The sequence below is a fragment of the Sus scrofa genome, chromosome 12 (assembly GCF_054392235.1).
Source record: "Sus scrofa isolate SSC_HxYL_T2T_F1_AM1 chromosome 12, Sscrofa_HxYL_maternal_Yorkshire_Landrace_v2.0, whole genome shotgun sequence".
In the NCBI taxonomy this organism is placed as follows: Eukaryota; Metazoa; Chordata; class Mammalia; order Artiodactyla; family Suidae; genus Sus; species Sus scrofa.
In genome coordinates, this window is record NC_139394.1 from 45,587,600 (window position 1) to 45,611,563 (window position 23,964).

The window sequence follows — 23,964 nt, forward strand, 5'->3', positions numbered from 1 at the left end:
TACCCAGCTGTGACAACCTAGATCTGAGTATGAGCCAGCATGATATCGTGTCAAGCTAAGTGTTGATGAAACAGAACTTCCGGGTAGGACAAGGAGGGGGCAAGGAACAATTAAAATGACCTGGGGCTTATCAGAAAAGACTTCTTAGGGTTGACATTGACAGGATTTGAGCTTCAAGCAATTTACAGACATAAATTAATCAAGAAGAAATAGAAATATGTATAAAGGACTAATGCCTGGAATTAGCAATTCATGTGCGAGAGAGATAAAACACATTTACTTAGAAGTGGAAGAGTCTTGCTCAAATGTAATTAGGGGGAAAAAAACCACCTTAAGTGTTTACTATGTGCCTGCCGTAGTTCTAAGTGTGTTAGGTATTCCCATGTGTTTTATCATCAAAGCAAGCCTATGAGATGAGTATGCAACTCGCCCCCTTTAACAGGTAAGATAACTGTCTCGGATCACGTGGCCCATAACTGGTCCATCCAGGACTAGAAACCAAGTAGTCTGGGCCCAGAGCACACATCCTTAACCATTATACTACATTGCCGCTGAGGGTAGGTCAGGAAGATGGGATCTCTCTTTTTTCCCTCTCTCTCTCTCTCTCTTTTTTTTTTTTTTATTACTCAATGAATTTATCACATCTGTAGTTGTATAATGATCATCACAATCCAATTTCACAGGATTTCCATCCCACAGCCCAAGCACATCCCCCCACCCCCCCAAACTGTCTCCTCCGGAGACCATAAGGTTTTCAAAGTCTGTGAGTCAGCATCTGTTCTGCAAAGAAGTTCCGCCTGTCCTTTTTTCAGATTCCACATGTCAGTGAAAGCATTGGATGTTGGTGTCTCATTGTATGGCTGACTTCACTTAGCATGATAGTTTCTAGGTCCATCCATGTTGCAAAAAATGCCGGTATTTCATTCTTTTTGATGGCTGAGTAATAGTCCATTGTGTATATGTACCACATCTTCTGGATCCACTCCTCTGTCGATGGACATTTAGGTTGTGTCCATGCCTTGGCTATTGAAAAGAGTGCCGCAATGAACATCAGAGTACATAGGAAGATGGGATCTCTTGAATTACAGTCTCACAACATCAAAATTCCATGAGAACAGAGATCTCACTTGTCATAATCATTATTACACCTACAGTGCCTGGCACATGGTGGAAATGCAATACGTATTTGTTGGAAACATGAACAGGAGCACCTCGTAGAGCTCTTTCTTCTCTTTTTTTGGAAGACTGCCCCGGACAAGATCTTCCAGAGCTCTACAGCCTGGCCAGTGTGATGGACAGAACACTGCTTGGGCCAGAGCAGGACCCCCAGGAACTTCTTAAATCTCTGGGAAGGTGGTAACTTAGTCCTCCTGGGAGATAATGACGGGGCAAAGATAAACTTGCTGTAATGAGAAAGAATAGAAATGGCGTCACCTTATATCTTCCTAAAATAGCACATAGGTATTCCGTTGGTTACCCGATGGCTGGGAACACCCATAGGTTAAGGGCTTTGGAGCTTCACTCCCTGTTCCCTTCTGCCGAGTTAAATCTGCATGCATTTATTCAGTCATCACAGGCAAGAGAAACTGTCCTTCCCCCACTAAATAGCCCTTCATATCCCCGCTAGTGATGAGAAGACTATGGCTGAGCTGGCATCTGTCTTGCTTTACATGAGACAAGAACGATCTGTAACAGAAACTATCAAAAATGAAAAACAAGGGTTGGACCTTGTGGGCTTCTAGAGACCTCCAAGGGAAGATGAGGCATCTATAAAAGAACCTGCCTAGAAGGTATTCAGAGCAGGAAGTTCATGCTCTCAGGAGTACAGTGCGGTCTTCACTGCTAGCTATTAAAACACTACGCTCTGGTTCTGTCATAAAGTCCCCTCTACCTCGAGGGGGTGTGGAAAGAAAGGACTGGTGCCTGGGATAGGGACAGGGTAGAAAGCGATGCTGCCAGCGGACTGGTCCACTTTAGCAAGAATGAGAATGGCTTATGCTGGTGTGGCAAACAAGTCAAATTCCCTACCTGTGTCTGTGTGTAATAGTTTATTTCAAACCACCAATACACCTGGGAAGCAGTACTGGGATCTTCATTTCAGAGAGGGAGAAACCAAGGCTCAGAGAGAAAAAGCCAAAACTAACTCCAGCTCTGGGTCTCTTCTATCTTTCTTTGTGCTTCTTCTACCTGAAACCATTACCATGACATTTGATGGAGGACACAGAGTTCCTGCTACTTCAACCCTTGGCTTTCACACAGAGAGAGAGAGAGACACGTTATACATATATGTTAGATTCTTCCAACGAATACGTGATATTTCTTAATATCTGTTTACCATATTTTACTTGTCCATATTTCTTAATATCTATTTGTCATATTATATTAATGGTGGATTCCTTTGTTGGCTCCAATTCCCCACTGTAACAATCAAACACCCTCCAGAGAAAGTGTTCTGCATGCCTTTCTCTGCACAAGCATTTCTCTGAAATATATTTTACATATTGACCTAGACTTAATATATCCTGAAGTTGAGACTAGTGAGTCCTGTGGCAAAAACATACTTGATTTCAACAATGGATATGTTTAAGGAGGAGATGCCAACATAACAATTTTTAAAGGTGACAGGTGTTTGTGGTCATGCCTGGAAGGTGCTAAAGTTTTGGGACTTTGCAGCTGCAGCAGCCTACAGGTTGCCTCCAGACTCCTTAGCTGGGTATAAATAAAGGAGGATTTTAAGGCATTTAGCCCCTGGTGTGGAGTTTCCATCTTGCTGCCATTGGCGCTCTCCCATGTCTTGAACTGCTGTTGTCTAGAGGGTGGCATGTGAAGCATTTCATTAGGCTTTCTGGTCAACCAGGGGCTTCATCTTGAGCTTTGTGTTTTTAGCATACCAAGATCCCGGCCTCCTACTGACGATTCAGGACACCCTGGTTCTGTGTGTGGCCAGATTTCCTGGGATGGTGTGAGAGGTCAAGAACAGTGCCTCCATCTCTCCCACCACTCCCCAAACCAGCTCTATTTGGATACCACTTTGCTGGTGTGTCTGGGTCAAAACTTGACTATGTTGTTTCCACATCTGGGGAGAACAAAAGACCAAAACTCTTAGCCCACCATGTAGATCCTCCTTCCTCTTTTGCACCAGAAGCAGGTATCTGGAGAGGAGTTGAGAGGATGATTAAGAAGGAACTTCAGTGACCCCTTTCGGTTGATTGCAATGGCCAATGATGTGTTTTGTCTCCTTTCCCCCTTCTTCCACAATAAAGCTGTGAGGACGAGCAAAGCAAGGGCAAAATGGAAAAAGACAGAAAACAAGAGGCTGGAAAGGGACTTGAGGGGGGGTTGCAGCTGCTCTGAAGAGGAGGGGTCCCAAGTCAACAGCACAGGGAGACTCGTTCTCCTCCTTCCTTTTCCCCCTCCCCTCTTCAACCTTGTTTCTGGGCCTTTTCTCTTTTCTCAAGCAAAATCCTGACAGTGTGCCATGTACTTACGAAAGGATAATTACATCTGTATCCCTGGGAGAGACAGGCCCTGTGGCAGCAGGGAGGAGTCTGATGTGGATGCAAATGGAGCTAAGTGCCTGCATACATGAAACACTGACAGCTCTTGAATTCAACCAGCGACTAGACATTTCTCTGACCAAAACTTTCCCCAGAACTCTTCTTTACCTTGGGTCAGAGAAAGGTTTTAAAACCAACCACTTTACCAATCTGCCCAGCTCTGTTCTCTGTCAAAGGAAGAAAAATGACAGGATGCTCCCAATGAGAAGGGAAGGTGTCTTTGTTTTCAGGGTGGTCCAGAACCTAGCCCCAGGCCTGACCCAAGGTAGGGGTCCAGGGGATATGGTGGTATGTTCCCTGTGCTGTGCTCAAAGGGACACTGAATCCACAAGAGAGCCAGCAGGGCTCGTCAGGCAGTGCTTTCACACCTATTTCCATTTCATGTTTTTTTTGGGGGGGTTCTCTTACCTAGTGGTCATTGAGCAGGTCCCCTAAACCCCAGATGAGGGAGGAGACAGGGTACACAACATAGTATATGCTCTAACGTAAACACAAGATGCTCAGTATTTTCTTAAAAGGACAACCAAATTTCTAAGCACTTACTTTTGAAATGCAAATATGTTTTATAAATCAGGGAGATGCTGTAAGAAAAGATGAGAGTAATAGATGCTTAGCTGTTGGAGATGGGAAGGGTGATGTGATTGCCTTCGGGCCCAACTGGGACTCATCTCCCCATCACACTCATGCCAAGAACAGATGAAAGGCCTTGTTTTGCTTTAGAAGGAAAAGGGCAAAAGCAAGAACTGGAAATCGATGCTTGGGAAAGAAGGCTACCCTGCCTCCTCTTGCCTTAAAACAAGACTCAAGAGAAGCAATTAGAACAAGTTACAAAGGAAATGATAAGATGGAAGCTGTGTAGGTCTAGACAAGCCATCATGTGGTAGAGACCTTAGCTATAAGCCAAGAAAAATCTGAAGAGGTAGAATTTCAGTGTCACAGAAGGAAGAGATTTTGAGCAAGTGAAATGGAGTTCCTTTGTGGCTCAGTGGATTAGGGATCCAGCGTCATCACTGCCATGGCTCGGGTTGCTGCACTAGCCTGGGTTCAATCCCTGACCCAGGAACTTCCACATGCCACTGGCATATCAAACAAACCAACAAAATACAAATGAGATGAGATTTTTAATTAGTTAAAGAAAGAGCTGTCTGTGGATGTGCTGACATCCTCTTTGAAGCAAAACCCTCCTCCCTTTCAGTGATTCTAAAGATCATATTTCTGCTTTCAGGTAAGAGATTGATGCTGCATGATACCTACGTGTTCTAAAGTGATCATGTTCATATGGATTTTAAAATTCCGTAAGAGCTTCTGAGTAAAAATGTTTAACATGATGTCCTGCCTTGAAGCAATTACACAACCTTCTGTTCCTATCTCGCCAGTGACCCCAGGGATTCCAACTGCTTTCTCTCCTCTGCATGTTTGGAGTTTTTCTCCTCCAGACAATTGTAAGGCAGGATGGACACAGCCCTACAAAGTTATTTTCCCATCCAACTATCTCTGAAAATAAACAAAGGGGACCTTCTTATTTGGGGAATTTTCCCCTATTTTTCGTGGTGCAGAGACAGCAAGTATCCAAGCTAACCAGGAAGAAAGTCAAAGTTTCCAGAATCCTGCTATGGACTCATATTCCATGTACCTGACTCCGTTTCTTACAGGATTTGCCATGAAGTCAGACATTCCTAACCTTCACTTTTATAACCACGGGTAGATCTGATCAACTCTCTTCTTGCCCTCTAACCCCATCCTTTTGTTGACCAGGCAGAATCTCTTTCTCAGGGAAGACCTTTCTCTTCAGTGCATAGCCCCGAAGTCACAGGCAGGGTCAAACTCTCAATAGAACTTGGTAGTTGTTGCGGTTCATCCTGGTTGCAAGTACATCATACCCCACTGAGAAATCTCCAGTCTGAAGAAGGGAATGCCCATTTGGGACAGACCCACAGTCTTCCAGGTGCTAAGACAGACACCCCGATTTCATTTATCCTCACAATGACTCTAAAAGCAGGTGCTTCCTCTACTAGAATCTTTCTCCCTTAATTTTAGTAGCCAATGCCCCTTGGGAGCCCTGAGTTATGAGCAGACCAAGACTGGTCTGATAATTAGAATCTTTGGAACCTTTGTTTTCTGCACTGTCTTCACTTTCCTCGTGGGGGTGGGCAGCGAACATCACAGGTGGGACTAAAAGGAATATATCGAATCAGTGTATAATTCACATTATAATGGAGCACCCTCTGGTCCCGCTTATGCTCTCTGATGGTATCATTGCATAGGTCATTCCAAGGTCACCTTCACATTTACATTCACTGCTAAGAGGCAGCAGGAGAGAAGGAATGACTGAGGCTGCCAGGTTCATTGGTTATTCATATGTTCTTCTTCTTGGAGGTTGCATCCAACCATCATAACTCTTCCTTACATACTTTAGTCATAGTAGAGCACCTTCTCAAGAGCCTGGTTTCCAGCTGGAGTTGAGCTCTTTTCATCTTATGGCACAAATGATACCATTTGAATCCACCCCCCACCTGCCTCCTAAGGTGAGCCTAAATGGATCAAAGGCACATCAAAGTTACATAATCATATATATAGATAAGGGGGCAGGTGAGCACTAAATAAAAAAGATATATTCTACAGTAAGTTATTATGCAGTGGTTCTTGCTTAATTGATAAGGGTGTTTGAGCTGCAAGAGGACCAAGTTTTACGGGACTAAAGTAAAATAGAGGAGCTCCCTGGTAGCCTAGTGGTTAAAGGATCTGGTGGCGGTCACTACTGTGGCTCTGTCACTGCTGTGGTGCAGGTTCAATCCCTGGCCCAGGAACTTCCACATCCAGTGGGTGTGGCCAAATAAATAAATAAAATAAATAAATGAAAAGTAGGTACTAGCAAAACATGCAATCATTGACTCCCTGTCCTATGTTCCTTATGCAAGGAGCTTAGCTCCTCCAACTGTGTTATCTACTTTTAGGCAAATGCACACCCAAGAATAGCATTTTATTCCCACTTTATTGTTAAAGAAACTGCGGCTTATAGAGTTTCACTAAGTTTGTCAGGGCTGTGTGACTCCAGGGCCACATTCCATGTTCAAGCTGTTTATGACACATCGAAAAAGAACCCCCATCCCTTCAATAATCCACACGCTATCAAGATCCAAAGCCACTTGTGTGTCTGGACCCCTTCCACAAAGACTGCCAGGCTCCTGCAACCCATAGAGCTTTCTCCATTCTCTGTGCCACAGAAACCTACTTATTAATCATCTTACAACATTCTCCTAATTGCTTCCAGTGCTTTTATTCTGCTTCTCCATTAGGTTTCTCACTGGGATTCTCGAGGGTAGAAGTTTCCTTTTACGTCTCTCTTTTTCTACCCTCTCCGTTTGCCATGCCACCCCTAGAGCATAGGAGTCACATTATAAGGGCTGGTTCAGTCTGCATCGTCCTTGGTGCTGAGGGACCGGGCAGTGGTACAGTACGCTAGAAGGGCTCTTGAGAAATAGGGCAACTGTGTCTCAGTCCTTCCTTTCCTATAGCTGGATCTGTAACACTGAGAAAGCCGTGCTGGGCCTGTTTCATGGGTGAGGAAATGAAGACCTTGAGCTGGATGATCCTCAGGGTGCCTCCAGCCCCAGGAACCTCTCTCTGTTAAAGGAAAAGGGGACCCTCATGCGGAAACCCACGCTGAGATGCTGGACCACATGTAGGGTTGGTGGACAGGTGGTGGGAGATGGATGCTATAGCCCTGCTTTTGAAGCAGACTAAGATTTCCTCCCGTGGCACAATGAGATTGGCAACTTCTCTGGAGCCCTTGGGATGCTGGTTTGATCCCCAGCCAGGCACAGTGGGTTAAGGATCCAGCATTGCTGCAGCTGCAGCATAGATCTCAACTACAGCTTGGATCTGATCCCTGGCCTGGGAACACCATATGCTGCAGGGTGGCCAAAAAAAAAGAGAGAAAGAGGAAAAAAAAAGAAGAAGAAAAAGAAGCAGCAGCAGACAAGAAGCAGTTCCCAATCATACCTCACTCCCAGAGGCATCTCTTTGCCCTCCATCCCATGCCATGAAAGTGGCAAATGCATGAACCCATTGGGAGGTTCTAAGAAGAGTCACAACTGTGTAAGCTCTGTAGGACCCCTGCCTTTCCAGGGAAGGCCAGAGGCAATGTTATTTTCCTGAGGAGTGAATTATAAAAGGTAACCTTGATAACTGCATTGTATCAATCTAATCAACGGAACTGATCATTAAAAGCTAAAAGCTTGAATTCCCCAAAAGGGAATTGGTAGACTGCGTAGGTATCTCTACAGAGACCCATCATAATTCAGCATTCGTTAATGTACCATTAAAGGATCCACATAGTTAATGGAATTTCATTGGGGTTTGAGGTTTTTTTTTTTTCTGAGTTGTTTAAATTGCCTCTATCATGAATGACTTCTCGAGTTAAAATTAAATGGACTTTCAAGTATTTAATTAGATACATCTATTATTGAAGGGGAGAAACCCACTGAAATTCACCTTAGAAATCTTTTATTTAAGGGAATACAGTGCATCTTCAAGATTACAAACATTTTGTTGATAGATGTAGATGCCATCGCCTTTAGGGATAAAATAGGAGCTAGACTTTTCTTTCTTGGTTCTTTCCTTAGATTTGACCATCTTAAAGGCACCTTAGCCTTTCATCCTTTTGAGGTATTTAAATGCTTGCGAATCTCACAAAAACCCATTATGAGATTATGACACTGATGTAGAATGAGGGTAGGTGATAGTGAGCTGACAGAGCAAGTTGAGAAGCTTCTGGAGGAGGGCAGAGCTTTTTCCTACCCTAACTAGCTATGAGACAGGGTAGAAAGTGTGCGTAGATGCATGAAGTGCTGCAGGAGACCCAAGGAACAGCTCCCTCCATCAAGGCTACCTTTAGGGAGGGAGCAATAGTTAGGCCCATAAGACTCCTTGTCTAGCTCAGAGGGGATCCCAGGTGTCTTTTCTCTTCCATCTACTGTGCCCAAGGATCACTCTCTTTTAAGATAACTCTCACAAGTCACCTATTGCTTTGAGTTCCATTTCTCCCATCTTTCCTGCTCAAGGGCCATATCCATCTCTCCATCTTGCTACCTCTAGAGTCAAGACTCGGTCAAGACTTGTATAGGTTTTACTGCCTTCATTTTCAGGGAAGTTAGCAAGGGAGGAAGGAGGGGAATGAAAAAAGAAATAGAACACATGGTAAATTTAGCTCAGTTCCAGAATGACCTCATGACAATAGCAAGTATTTCTGAAGGTCTCACTATATGCTGGGGATTGTGTTCCTTTGTCTGTGTATATCCCCTTGTTCAGTGTTGTGCATAACCCCGTGAGGTGTCGTTACGATCCTCATCTACCAGTAGAGAGACAGAGGCTCGAGGAGGCCATGTGATTTGTCCAATGTCAGAGAGCAAGGAAGTGGCAGAATTGGTCTTTGAATCGGATTATGTAGCCCATGACATTTCACTACCTTCCTGGCTCAGTAGACATTTATTCCTATTACTGTGATGTCTTATAACCTCAGAGCTGAAAGCAGCTCACTCTTTAACCTGCAGGCCTTGGGGTCCCCCACTGAGCAATCCAGTGGTTGGATTAATGACCTCTAAGGATCGTTCTTTCTCCTTGACACGAAGAACACGCATGAACTCAGTCGGAGCTGCCATTGCATTTCAGTAAACAAGAAGAACAGTTGCTGGTAATCCTGGGGAGGAAGTGAGTTTACTGATCTATCTGTTTCAGACCTGACTTGGGGATAAATGGGGGAAATCTTAATCTCTTTCCACATTTGGTTAAATATCACTAAGCCTTGTGTGAATTAGACCTGGCGGTTCTGTTTGTCTGACTTGACGTAGCACCTGCTCTCTGCCCTTCTCATTCCCTGCACAGGCTTTTCCCAGGAATGCCCATATGCTCAGGCCCAAGCATGCCTTCTGGGGCTTGTCTGGATGCCCCAGAAGGCCTGAGATTGCAATGAACAGAGCCCTAACTCTGCAAAGGGCTGAGAGGTTGGAGTCAACTCAGCAAAGACTGGCTCTCCAAATCTGGCAGTACTTGGACAAGGAAGCCCCCTGTGTATCTTGAAGGAGATCCATTTTAAACCAGTAAGATGGAGAACTTGTTTTCTCTGTAGGCAATGAACTAATTGAGCTTGATATATGAGAGGGCATAGAGATATCTGAGAGATGGGACAGCGGGAGGATAGAGACACATTCAGGAAAGGAAAAGTCAGGTGCATAAAAGGATGGAGAACTTTTATTTATTTTTTTTATTTTATAATGATTTTTATTTTTTCCATTATAGCTGGTTTACAGTGTTTTGTTAATATTCTCCTGTACAGTAAGGTGACCCAGTCACATATATATGTATACACTCTTTTTTTCTCACATTATTATGCTCCATCACAAGTGACTAGATAGAGTTCCCAGTGCTATACAGCAGGCTCTCATTGCTTATCCATTCCAAGTTTGCATCTATTAACCCCAAGCTCCCAGTCTATCCCACTCCCTCCCCCCTCCCCCTTGGCAACCACAAGTCTGTTCTCCATGTCCATGATTTTCTTTTTGGTGGAAAGGTTCATTTGTGCCATATATCAGATTCCAGATATAAGTGATATCATATGGTATTTGTCTTTCTCTTTCTGACTGACTTCCCTTAGTATGAGCATCTCTAGTTCGAATGGAGAACTTTTAAAGGACAGATATTAAGATGGCATTTGACTAAGAGATGCAGGACCATCCAAATTCCACCGAGACCCACCCAGTCAGACCTTCCCAAGAGGTCCTCATGGGAAATGCACAACAAGTGGCAAGGCACAAGGGCTAGAAAAAGGACGTGCTTTGCTAATCAGAAGTTTCGGTTCGAAACCCCAACTCAGAACTCCAGACAGAGCTGTTTGTACCTTGATTGGAGGCAGCCTGGAATCTAGATTTAAAGCCATCTGGGTTTAAATCTAGCACTGGACAATAGAAATATAATGCAAGCCATACATGTGATCTTACATTTTCCAATAGCCACATTTCAAAGCAGTAAAGAGAGAAAGTTCCCTGGTGGCTCAATGGGTTAAGGATCCAGCATTGTCACTGATGTAGCTCAGGTTGCTACTGCAGTGCGGGTTTGATCCCTAGCCCCAAACTTCGGCATGCTGCCAGTACAGCCAAAAATAAAAATAAAAGATGTAAAAAGAGACATGTGAGGAGTTCCTGTTGCGGCACAGTGGTTAACAAATCCGGCTAGGAACCATGAGGTTGCAGGTTCGATCCCTGGCCTTGCTCAGTGGGTTAAGGATCCGGTGTTGCTGTGAGCTGTGGTGTGGGTCGCAGACGCGGCTTGGATCCTGCGTCCCTGTGGCTCTGGCGTAGGCAAGTGGCTACAGCTCCAATTAGACCCCTAGCCTGGGAACCTCCATATGCCGAGGGAGTGGCTCCGGAAAAGGCAAAAAGACAAAAAAAAAAAAAAAAAAAAAAAAGACGTGTGAAATTTATTTGAATAATATATTTTCTTTAACCCAAAATATCCAAACAATTTCAACATGTAATCAATTAAAAAGTACTGAAGAACTAGTTTTATATTCTTTTTTGTACTAAGTCTTCAAAATCTGGTGTGTTTTATACTTACAGCCATCTAAGTTTTCAGTGGAAATACTTGATCTGCATTTAGTTTTCATGAAAGTCACAGTTGAAAAACAAGGTTCCGATACCCACTTGTTTCAAACCTATTTAAAAGTCTTCCAATAACTGAATCTAGTAACCATTTTTTCATTTAAATGTAAGTTAATTAAAATTAATTAAAATTTAAAATTCAGATACTCTGTCACATCAATCATATTTCAAGTTCTCTTAAAAGCCCCTGTGGCCAGTGGCTACCATCTTGGGCGGCTCAGATCTATGTTATTGCCTCATGTCTGACCACAGCCCCCATAGGGATCTCGGAGGTCTCAGGTTTGCAGCCTCTGGAGAGTAGCCAGCCAGGGCAGTTCAGAGGCAGAGTGCTGAGCCTCAGGTGACATACAGATTCCCAAATCCCAACCCTAAGAATTTTAGTAGTTTCTTTCCAGATCAGACTTGTAACTTTTGCAGGACTGGATTAAGAATATATATTGGAGGAGTTCCCGTCGTGGCGCAGTGGTTAACGAATCCGACTAGGAACCTCGAGGTTGCGGGTTCAATCCCCGGCCTTGCTCGGTGGGTTAAGGATCCGACGTTGCCATGAGCTGTGGTGTAGGTCGCAGATGCAGCTCGGATCCCGAGTTGCTGTGGCTCTGGCGTAGGCCAGTGGCCACAACTCTGATTTGATCCCTAGCCTGGGAACCTCCATATGCCGTGGGAGCGGCCCTAGAAATGGCAAAAAGACAAAAAAAAAAAAAAAAAGAATATATATTGGAGTTGCCATCATGGCACAGCAGAAGTGAATCCGACTAGGAACCATGAGGTGGCGGGTTTGATCCCCGGCCTCGCTCAGTGGGTTAAGGATCCAGTGTTGCCCTAAGGATGTGTGAGCTGTGGTGTAGATTGCAGACTCAGATCAGGCATTGCTGTGCCTGTGGTGTAGGCCAGCAGCTGTAGCTCCGATTAGATCCCTAGCCTGGGTACTTCCATATGCCATGAGTGTGGCCCTAAAAAAAAAAAAAAAAAAAAAAAAAAAAAGAATATATATATATATATATATATATATATATATATATATATATATATAATAGCAATGCTTCTATATTGAGTTTCTATTGAGTTTCTATTCTGTGTCATTACATTTGATGCTTTTTTGTTGTTGTTGCTCAGAGAGGCTAAATGACTTGCCCAAGGTCACTCAGCAGGTCCTGGATTCAAAGCCAAGTTTGATTGAATGGTGCCTCCAACACGGAGGTACCATAGCAGCCTTGCCTCCCCTGGCACAGCCAAGGCCACAGTCCCAGTATTAGAATTTCACAAAACTGCAGTAATGCCTGAGCTTGCAATTAGTCCGCCTCTCATGGTTATGGCCACATTAAAAGAAGACTTAATTCTGGAGGGTGCCCTTGGCATACCAGGCCTTGACCACACCAGAATTAATGGAGTTCTCAGTGAAGAGCGTAAATGCAATTATTGTCTTGGAATGAATGGATCTCCTCTCCCATTGTCACAGTTTCCTAGCTCTCCCTAAAAGCCTTCAAAAGCTGACTTCATGCTGGACCCAGCATCTGCCCAGCCTCTAATGGATCTAAGCTGTGTTCATTAGGCGGCTTGCCCATGAGTGGGTGAGAGAGAAGGAGAGGGCACCAAAAGCATATCTTTAAGCTAAAGGTTAACTTGGAGTGCTTTAAAAAAAAGATCCTACTACAGACAGAATAGTACAAACCTTGATGCAAATGTGAAAAAAGGCTGTTGCCCAGCTCCACCCCCCTGCTTCCTTCCCAGAGCTGGAGGTGGATCTCGTGCTCCCTCTATGAAGAGCTCTTAAGGAAGGAGTAACTCTTAGGCCACAGGCTTCAAAAATGCATTTTCTCTGGTCTTTTCTTAAGTGGCAAGTGATTCCTAACCTAACCAGCTCCCACCCCACCAGCCTGATGCTTTGTCTCCCAGCACAGCTGAACCTGGCCTTGTAGACCCCGAGTGATGAGGCAGCCTTAGATTACCCACCACGAGAGCAGGATGTGACCCCCGTGAGCAAAATGGGGCTTTGCAGGGCATGCCTGGTTTTAGGGGCTGTAAATAAGTCCAAACCCAGCAGAAGAAACATCAGGCAAAGGCTAGTCTAGGAAAGAAGGTGGAGCAGAACAGCAGGAGGAATTGGGAGGCAGCCACTGACATGAAGAAATGCCAGCCACAAGGTAATGCTGGACATCTCTCTAGATTAGGGTTTCTCAGCCTCAGCACTGCTGACCCGTTAGGCTGGATAATTCCTATGGGACAGGGGACTATCCAGGGCCTTATAGGATGTCTAGCCACATCCCTGACCTCTCCCCGCTAGAGGTCCATGGCAATCCCCCAATCCCAACTTGTGACAACAACAAAAAATGGCTCCAAAAATACACACACCACAATGGTCATTGCAGCACTATTCACAATAGCCAAGACATGGAAGCAACTTAAATGTCCATCAAGAGAGGAGTGGATAATGTAGGAAAAGAATGTGAAAGAGAATGGATGTGTGTACATGTATAACTGAATCTCTTTGTTGTACAGCAGAAATTATCACAACCTTGTAAATCAACTATACTTCAATAAATTAAAAAAAAAGACAGGAGTGGATAAAGAAGATGCGGTACATAGATATAATGGAATACTACACAGCCATAAAAAAGAATGGAATAATGCCATTTGCAGCAACATGAATGCAACTAGAGATTCTCATACTAAGTGAACTCGGGCAGAGAAAAACAAATATCCTATGAGATCACTTATATGTAGAATCTAATGAAAATGATACAGAAGAACATATTTATAAAATAGAAACAAATTCAACAGATTTCAAAATCGAACTTATGGTTACCAAAGGGGAAACTTTGGAAGGGTAGGGATATGTAAGGAGGTTGGAATGAACACAAAGACACTACCATATATAAAAGAAGTAACTAACAAGGACCTAATGTATAGCCCAGGGAAATCAACTCAAGATTCTGTAATAACCTATGAGGGGGAAAAAATGGATATATGTATTTGTATAACTGATTGACCTGGCTGTACACCTGAAACTAACACAAAATTGTTAAGTCAACTATACTCCAATTAAAAAAATTAAATGGCTCCAGAAATTGTCCTGAAGGACAAATCATCTCTGGTTGAGAACTGTTGCTCTGGAGCCAGTTTCCAAGTCGAAACAACCTACCTCTCATGATGGGTGTCCTGGACTGGTCCCCTAACCCCATGAACCACAAGTCTTACTTCCGTAAAGTGGGGAGCAGAACACCTGCTTCCTAGAGGTGCTGTGAGATGGCAGGAAGATGATCTCTGCAAGGGCCTTGGTAACAGCAAAGGCTAGGGCATTTAGCTGAAGAGTCGAGGATGCACTGTTTAATCACCGCAGTAAGACTACTTTACAGCAGAGCATTATTCCCCTTGTAGAAGATGGCATTGTCCCAAAGTGACTGTGACGATGCTTTCCACATGCTCTTCCCAAACCTTGCTACACTCCCATGAAGGCGGAGTGTCTATTTCCTCCCCTCTTGAATCCAGGGGTACCTTTGTGTCTACCTTGATGGAGAAAAGGAGGGGTAGAGATGTCATGTGACTTCCGAGGCTGGGTCATTGAAGATGCAGCTTCACCAGGCTCTCTCTTGGACACAAGCTCTGAGCCAACACATAAAAAAACCAGATAACCCAGGAACCACCTGTTGGGCAGACCACGTAGGGAGACCACATGGAGATGGAGAGAAGTGAGCTTCAGTGCCCAGCTCTAGCTGTTCGAGACTTCCCAGCCCAGATTCCACGCATGTGGGTGAACTAGCCTTCAGGTGACTCCAGCCCCAGCCTTCAAGCTGCTCCCAGGTTGGTGCTGAGTAGAGCAGAGATGAGCTCTTGCTGCTGAGCCCTGCCGAGGTGTGGCATCTCGAGCAAAATAGACATGGCTGCTCAAACCCTCAAAGTTTGGGGTTGGTTGATTGCACAAAGACAGATAACTTCAGCTGCTATTTGACAGGTGAGAAAACCACCTATTGGGAGGTTACATAGCTAGTGATTATCCTGGCTAGAATTTGAACCAAGGATCTTCTGCCTCCCAAAAGGTACCATTTCCCTTTAGGAACCATTACCCCAAGATGGCAGGGGACTAACCTGATACTGGGAATTAAGGACTCAGCAGAAGATAGCAGCAGTAAGGTGGGTGAGCAGGTTGTACCCAGCCCATCTGTACGCAGAGGATGGGACCATAGCAAGAATAAGGCAAGCTTTGGCCCTAGGGAGTCTGGGACAGTAGAGTGAACTCTGAAGCAGAAGAGAAGACTCATTTTCAAAACAGAAGTGGGGCTCAAGGCAGGCCAATATCAGGAGCGTGTTTCACAGCATGAGGCTGTTTAAATCCCAAGTGCCTCAGAGAAAGATGCATCCTGAGCTAGTGGTTCTCAGCCTTGGCCGCTTGAGTCCCCCGGAGAACCTCTAAGAGTTTCTGTGATCCATGACACAAAATCCTCCAGGGGGAACCCAGGCATTGGCATTCTAAGGCTCCTCCAGGTGACCCTAGGGTACAGCCAAGTTATAGCTCTGCTGCTCTGGGTGGGGGCGTGTATGTGAGATGAAACTATAGGTCCATTCAGCAGAGCCTGCCCGGGGCAGATGGATGGCGGAACCTGGAAGAGAGTCAAGGGTTGAGCCTTCGCTGCACTTGCTGGTTTGCTTTATGACTCTGCGAGGTGAATTAAAAATCAAACTTCATCTGGCTCAGCAGGTTCAGGGAGTGGTAAAAGGCCCCATTAATATGCTTCCTGGCAGAGACGCCATCGGATTCACTGACTCGAATTTAGATGGGTGGGAGTGTGTTGCCTTTGCTGCAGGAAAGTGGGCAGAAGGAGACTCTTTCCCTCTCTGTGGCTGGACCACCCTCCCTTCTGATGCCAAGATAGGAGAGTTGGTGAAATACTACCCTTTGGCTTTTCTTACCTGATGTCTGAAGTCAGTGGGCAACAGTTAACAGCAGGGTGGGGTGGAAAGTCCAGTGGCAGAGCCGGGCAGACCTGGGTTAGAATTCTGCTTCCCTCTATCTCCAGGACAGGAGAGACTGTTCTCTCTCTCCAAGTCTCAGTTGCCTCCTCTGTTAAACCATCATAACACGGTCAGGATGAAGAGCACACGCGTACGCTCTGCCAGCCCTGGGTGGACACTGACAACGAGGGTGGCATCCATTCATTCACACGTGCATTCATTCATGTGTCTCCTTGTTTACTATTCCTCTTATTTACCTCCACTCTGCTCCACCTCCTCCTTTTTGAAACGTTAAGAATGAGAAGCAGGTGCCCTGGAAAGGAGCCCGTAGCCACGCATTAGATAAGAAGCTTCTCCATCTGTCCAAACTCCCCCGCCCCCTTCACTGGGTGAGCTCCTCCTTTGGAATAATGCACAGGTTACCTGCTTTGGAAGCCCCCACACCCATCTCCTCCATCTCTGTAGGGGGCCCTCTTCTTTGTCCCTGAACCCCTGTGCTTCCCTGTGTAGTAACAGCCATCATGCTGGATTAGAATGGTCCACCTGCCTCTCCATCCTCCCCATGGACCGTGAGCCTAATCCTGGATGGGACACTTCATAAACACTCAATATAGTGCTTGTGCCATAGCTTATTCAATAGACCAATGTCACTTCCCCTTTCTGGGGCTCCGTTTCCTCATCTATAAAATAACAGGGTTGACATGGCTGTATTCTAGGAAAAAGTTCTCGTGTTCTAGCTCTATGGAGCTGAGGAGCAAGGAGAGGCAAGAGAGGAAATGGAGACAAATCCTTTAATTTAGGACATGGTAATGAACTGACCCCAAGTCATCCCTGAAGGATGCAAGTTCACACGACATGGGCATCATCAGAAGCTCCCCAGGCAGCAGAAGATGAGGTGGTCCAAGGACTCACAGGTGGGTCCCAGGAATTTGGGTTTTTCAAAGAGGGGCAGGTGAAGTCAAGACCTTTTCAGGAACTAGGACAAAGAGCCAGGACATCTAGCCAGGTGGGCTGGGACAGCTTTAAGCTGGTGAGTCACGTTCTAGGACTTTCATAAGCAAAGCTGACTCGGGGAACAGAGTGATGTCTGGCAGCAGCCTGCAGGGACCATGCCCCAACGGGGACCAACCCAGAAGCTGAAGTTCTGTAGGGTGCCATAGGAGCTGAAGACAGAATCCAGGCAGCAAAGGAAGCCTCTTAGGGCCGGGAACCTCTGTGGGGACACTGGGAAGTTAGGAAAACTGAGGACCTGGATGGTCAGCATTTCTGGGGCGCACACTCAATTCACACTCTTGCAAAAACCTTCTCTGAGAAGCATGCCCAGAGCACACCTACACTGTCTGACATCCAAGCATGGCCCCCACACCAACTCCTAACCTAATACCCAGCAAGGCTGGCCTCCGAGATGCACAGACAGATGCAAATATACTTCTTTCCATTCGGGTTGATGTTTACGAACCATCTATGTGCTAGGCATCGGAGCCCATAGAGGAAGGAACCACAGACTCTGACCCCAAGGAGCTCAGAGTACACCTTCACATCAGAATACAAATACACTAACCCAGAGGTGGCAGAATGTGTGTGTACCCACAGCTGGTTGCGAATCCTCACAGATTCCTAGACAGACGCACACAGGTGATCTTGAATGGTTATGCGCACACGTATCTATCCACACACGGGTGCCCCTCAGGAAAAATCCCGATAGACAAGCAAATAGAGCCCCCCGAGGCCCCATCCACCTTGGCTTTGTCAGCCGGGTGTGGGATTCATTAACCCTTTTCCCATGGGGGCGCCCACCACAGAAGCAGTCCTCTGCCTTCATTCCCACAAGAAAAGCCTCCTGGATCTTTTATAAGGACATTATTTTATGGCCACATTGTCAGCTGACATTTATGGGGATTCCATCAATAAATTAGATATTGCTTGTAATGATGCATGACTGACTCACATTCGCTTGAGAGCCCTAAGGACTCAAACCCCAAATTGGAAGTTTGAGATCTCTGCCTCTTTCCTTCCACCACGCCTGTTGTGTGCACACCTGCAGACACGCTATGGCATAAAATGTGGTTTTAATCATGCTGGGAAGTAGTCTACTGCTTATATCTTTATTTGGAGGAATCTGGATGTATGGTGGGGTTAGAGGGCCTTAAAAGGTGGTATCTCCTCGGAGGAAAGAATGGGACAGCCATTGGGGCGAAACTCCCATCCAGCTGCTGTCCTCTAGGTAGAGGAGAGAAAAGTCTGGCTTTGGAGATTGAAAACTTTAATTTCTCCACTCAAGTCCCCCCTCCTCGTCAGCCGCAGCCCCCCTTGCGCATGCTCTGTGAATCCCACCGCATCCGAGTCAAAGACGAGGCTAGGATTACGAGTGGGAGGGAGGCTGAGCTAATGCTCCGGAGAGACCACTGTTGTTCTCCCCCGACGATGCCCCGCCGTCCATTCAACCCTAGAGACCAATGGCTTCACTGGAAACTGTGGTCCTAGAGCAAAGCAGCGGTTCCCAGGCGATGACACAGACCGTGAAGCCAGCCGATGTCAAGTGTCAAATCATCTTTCCCCTCTATCACCTTATCACTGGCAAGGAGGACTACCTTTTCTTTTCTTCTCTCTCTTTTTTTTTTTTTTTTTTTTTTAACTAGGATTAATGTTGGCATTCTGGGTTTTTTTTTTTTTTTCTTCCAGTGAGGGGGCTGAGGACCATTTGCGGGTGATGGATGTCACCCCGTGTGTTGCAGCTGAGTGGTTCAGGCTGACTTTCCCTTTGAGGAAATCTAAGGTCCCTCCATCCTGGCAAACGTCATTACCACCCCCAGTCTGGGCTGTTTGCTGTGCAGGAGAAGGAACAACACACACAGCAAATGTTTAGCACGTGTGGGTTTGTGACTAATAGGGACTAAATATTAGCACACGGGGCTTCAGTGAATCTGGCTGTACAAACATTCCCACAGTGCCTGGCACACGGAGGAAGGCGATGCACCTGAATCCTTTCCTCTCTAGGAGTTGTTTGTTTATGATTTTCTTGGGAATCCTTGTGGTCTGCCTGGATCCAGGGCCCTACCTCTCCCCACTGGCTCCACGTGCAGACTGAAGAGGAGGAGGGGGTGTGATAGTCCAGAGGAGAGGGGCCGAGGCAGACAGACTGAGGAGCCAGGCAGTGGGGCTGCAATGGTCTCTAATTGGTTTTCCAGTTGGCCTTCAGGTTGGAATACTCTCATTATGGGAGCTACTGAACCTGGTGACTCAGCCTGAGAAAACCGTGGGCTGGGATCTTTTCCCGCTTCTAAAGGCTGGTGGTGCAGTTTACACACACAACCCCATTGATGCCTTCCTACCAAGGGACCCTGGCTTCCTGGGCCACCTTTAGGCTGGGACAGGAGAGTGAGTGGGACAGGGGAGTCACTGATTGGAAAAATCAGTTCAAAAAGGGAACTTTTTTTTTGTTCCTTTAGTTGCTGCACTGGAGTGTGTGTGTGTATGTGTGTGTGTGTGTGTGTGTGTGTGTGTGTGTGTGTGTGTGTGTGTGTGTGTGTGTGTGTGTGTGTGGCTTGTTTTGGAAATTGTCCCTCCAAGGTGGGACTCCTGTTTAAGGGTCCGCCCATGAATCCGTCAGTGTGTACCCTGCTAACTGCTTTCTGTGAAAACATCCCTCTTTCTCCTGTTCTGTTATATACCAGCATAGTAATATCTCCGCTGAAAGAGACAATCTCAAGACTTGGCCACTAACTCATGTCCTTTGACCTTAGAGAAACCGCTTTGCTTGTCTGTGGGTGAATCCCCAGTCTGTCCCATTGGGTTATGGCCCCTGTTCGAGTGGCCTCATGGGACTGTCGTGAGAATCAAAGGCCTTCTGAACACATCTTGGAGGAGAAGGGAGGTGGGTAACGCTAGAGCAGTATGGTACCCAGAGCAGTGACTCCCAAATTTGGCTGCAAACTTGGGATCTTCAAAAGCCACTGCTGCCTGGCACCCATCCCCAGATATGATGACATAATTGGTACAGGATATGACCTGGGCATTAGGATGTTTAAAAGCTCTGTAAGTGATTCTAATGTGCAGCCAGGTTTGCAAACCACCAGGACAGACTGAGACCTTCGCTTGCCCTCCACACGAGCGCCTCCTCCATGTTCCCCGAAATGCCAAGAGATGCCCCTGTCAGAAACATCCCAAGACACTGTCTGGCCCACTGCCAAGAACTTCCTCAGCCCTTTGCCCCATCATCTGCCTCCTAATGAACCATGAATGAGCTTAAAAAATATCTCACAACCCAGACTGTACAAGTGATTTTTTCTTTTCTTTTTTTTTTTGTCCGAAATGCATAGATTGAGTTCACCTGCAGGAAATGGAAAAGCAGAAGGTTAATGTCTGTGCTGGAGGAAGATAAATCTGAAGCCCTTTCTCATTCAGGGCTGCCCTCCAACCCCTACCCCCACTGCCAGGAGTGTAAGATCAGCACAAGGGGCTCAGTTCTTAAGTGGATGGGAAGGCAGTCTTGCTTTACTGAGAATGCCAAGAGCTCATTCAGGTTCAGTAAGAATGTGTCTGTGATCTGTTAGTGATGTCTGCACATATGCAGGAAGGGGGAGGGACACCATGCATGTCAACTCCAGCACTAAATGGGAGTCTATGGCCAACCTCCCGCTATCATGTGGCAGCTGCTGTTTCTCCCTCAAGGCAAACTTGTCATGCAAGTGATTTTGGGACCAGGTTCCCTGTTGTGTTACGTCAGCTTCTAGGGATTCTGGTCCTTAGTATTTGGGTCTTTCATACTCATGTCAGCTCATGAGATCTATGTGCACGTTGGGTGCATAAATGACCTTACACACGAGAGAGGGAAGGAGAGAAACTACAAGCTCATCGCCTTTTATATTCAAGCCTTCTTGCCCTTTCCTCCCTTTGTCAAAAGCCAGCCATTACTTTGTAGGGTGTTTTAGGTAATGCTCTCCCAGGTGTGCGCATGAGATGCCTGGGAAAGATGCTTGTCCTCACCTGTGGAACCACACTCCCGGGACCTTCCTCCATCCAGGCAGTTACCCCAGCAGTGAACATCTCCTGGTGTCCTTTTCCTCCCAGTTTTTTCAGCTCTGAGCACACACCCTCCTGTGGGGTCCAGGCAGAGAGAAAGGATGAAACACCAGCTTTGGAGAGCAGCCTGGTTGCCTGCGGGTTTTCGGGACTGGGCTGGGAGGCAGAGCGTTCCAGCAGGCGAAGCCAGCGCAGGAGGGAGGGCGCAGGTGTGGCTGCCACTCAGACCCAGAGGTCCCTCTGAGAGGTTCTCAGTTCCAAGTGTGATGATAAGAAAATAAACACAGGACTTTGGCTGCCATCAGCCAGCTACTGGATCCTGGGGTAGGAGTCAGTGACTGGAGTTCCCATTGTGGCACAGCGGAAATGAATCCGACTAGGAACCATGAGGTTGTGGGTTCGATTCCTGGCCTCACTCAGTGGGTTAAGGATCTGGCATGGCTGTGAGCTGTGGTGTAGGTCACAGATGCAGCTCGGATCTGGCATTGCTGTGGCTCTGATTAGACCCCTAGCCTGGGAACCGCCATATGCCACCGGTGCGGCCCTAAAAAGACAGAAAAGAAAGGGAGTCAGTGACTTAGTTCATCACCCTCCTGGGCAGAATAGAATAGTGTTGCGGAGGTATCAGGCAAGTCAAACCTGGCATAGAAAAAAAAAAATGAATGAATGAATGAATTTTGTTTTGGCTGCACCTGTGGTATATGGAAGTTCCTGGGCCCAGGATCAAACCCGTGCTGTGGCAGTGACCCAAGCCACAGCAGTGGCTCCTTGACCACTAGGCCACCAGGGGACTCCGAATGAATGACTATTTTGAAAAGTAAAACTTAAAAAAAAAAAAAAAAAAAGGCTAATTCAGAATCTGAGCAGACCTGGATCTTCAGACGGGACATCGGAGCGCAGGGCCAGGGAAGAGGGAATAAGGGCGGGGGAGGTGGTCCTTACTATGGACACCGCTCCGTCCGTGTCTGGTGCCAGCAGGCACTGTGTGGCACCCCCTCTGCATGTCATCTCCGTAGTGCCCCCACCTCAAGGGTGATGACAAGGTGAGGGAGTCCATTGGTATCGTCCGTATTTTACAGATGAGGAAACAGAGGCCCCAAGAGGTCAGCCAGGTGCTCACCTCCATGCAGACACAGTGGCAGCTGATGAAGGGCGGGTATCCCGCTCACCCCAGTTCTCACTCCTACCAGCTGCTGCTCATGGCTCCCCACGGGTTTTCTCTGCGCCGCCCTGGCCCCAGCTTCTCCCTCCCCCTGGAATCCCCTCTCCCCACCACCCCCGCCTCTCCACCCACCTGGAAGCTCCTGTCGACATTTGCAAAAACCACCTCAGAGTCATTCCCTCTAGGAGGAATTTCCTTGGCCTGTCCTTTTCCTTCATTCATCTATTCAGCAGTCTTTTATTTAATGCCTGTCATGTACCAGGCACATCGCTAAACACAGAGACACAGCTGGAAGCCAAGTAGACATGGACTCAGCCCCTACAGAACTGAGAGGGCAATGAGAAGTCAGATATTAAACCAAGAGCCAGGCGCATAGTGATATGATGGCCATTTATAGAAAGCGCATAAAAAGGCTACTTTATCACATCATATCAAGGAAGACTTCTCTGAGGAAGTGGCGTTCGAGTTCCAAGCTGAAGGATGAGGCATGCAGATGACAGTGGCCTTGACCGATATTCTTGTGTGCCTCCTCCATGCCAGGCACTTTCCAAGTGCTTCGTGTACGTTCACTCATTTCCTCTTCACAACGACCCTAGGAGGTGGTACTATTATTATGCCCATTTAACAGAGGAGGAAACTGAGGCAATGAGAGGGGAACTAACTTGCCCCAAATCATTCACCCCAAATGACTCAGTTCATCAGTAGGGGAGTCAGTATGTGGATACAGACAGTCGTCTGATTCCGGACCCCTTGCACTTAGAAGGAGGAGAAGAAGAAAGAGCATGTGTGAAGGTTCTGGAAAAATCATAATTAATTAGCACGGTGGAGAGGATAGGGCTGGGGGCAGAGATGCTGGCCCCCAGGGCCCTGGAAGGGCTGTAGATTTTGTTCTAAGTGTAGCAGCCCTCCAGCCACTAAAGGGGTGCAAGGAAGGGACTTAGACACGCAGGTTAAATAGTGTAATGTTAAGTGATGACTGTGGGTCGAGCCAGTGATGAAGATGTGTTTTGTTTTGACTGATTTAGAAAATTGTAAGTTTGAAGAAAAGGATAAGTCTGGGGTTAATAGATGCAACCTATTGCATTTGGAGTGGATAAGCAATGAGATCCCGCTTATAGCACAGGGAGCTGTATCAAATCACTTGTGATGGAGTATGATGGAGGATAATGTGAGAAAAAGAATATGTATGTGTATGTGTGTGTGTGACTGGGTCACTTTGCTGTACAGTAGAAATTGACAGAATACTGTAAATCAACTATAATGAAAAAAATAAACATCATTAAAAAAAGATACACCAGGGAGTTCCCGTCATGGTGCAATGGTTAACGAATCCGACTAGGAACCATGAGGTTGCGGGTTCGGTTCCTGCCCTTGCTCAGTGGGTTAAGGATCCGGTGTTGGTGTGAGCTGTGGTGTAGGTCGCAGACGCAGCTTGGATCCCGCATTGCTGTGGCTCTGGCGTAGGCCGGTGGCTACAGCTCCGATTCGACCCCTAGCCTGGGAACCTCCATATGCCGAGGGAGAGGCCCAAGAAATAGCAAAAAATAAAAAAATAAAAATAAAAAAGAGGATAAGGTTGCTTCAGTGAACAGATTTGTGTGAGGAGAGTGGGGAGCTA

At 46.4% G+C, this 23,964-nt stretch overlaps 1 protein-coding gene across 2 annotated transcripts in view; it reads left to right on the forward strand.

Moving 5' to 3' along the window:
• The window catches only part of LOC100627824 (acid-sensing ion channel 2), a 391,320-nt gene that overhangs the window by 315,594 nt on the left and 51,762 nt on the right, over positions 1-23,964 (forward strand). Inside the window, exon 2 of one of the 2 annotated variants that reach the window (XR_014821427.1) lies at positions 23,726-23,810. The exons of the other annotated variant lie outside the window; for it this stretch is intronic. The gene's annotated coding sequence lies outside the window, so the exon portion shown is untranslated. Of the gene's footprint in view, positions 1-23,725; positions 23,811-23,964 lie in introns of those variants that run through there. 2 annotated transcript variants of the gene reach the window in all.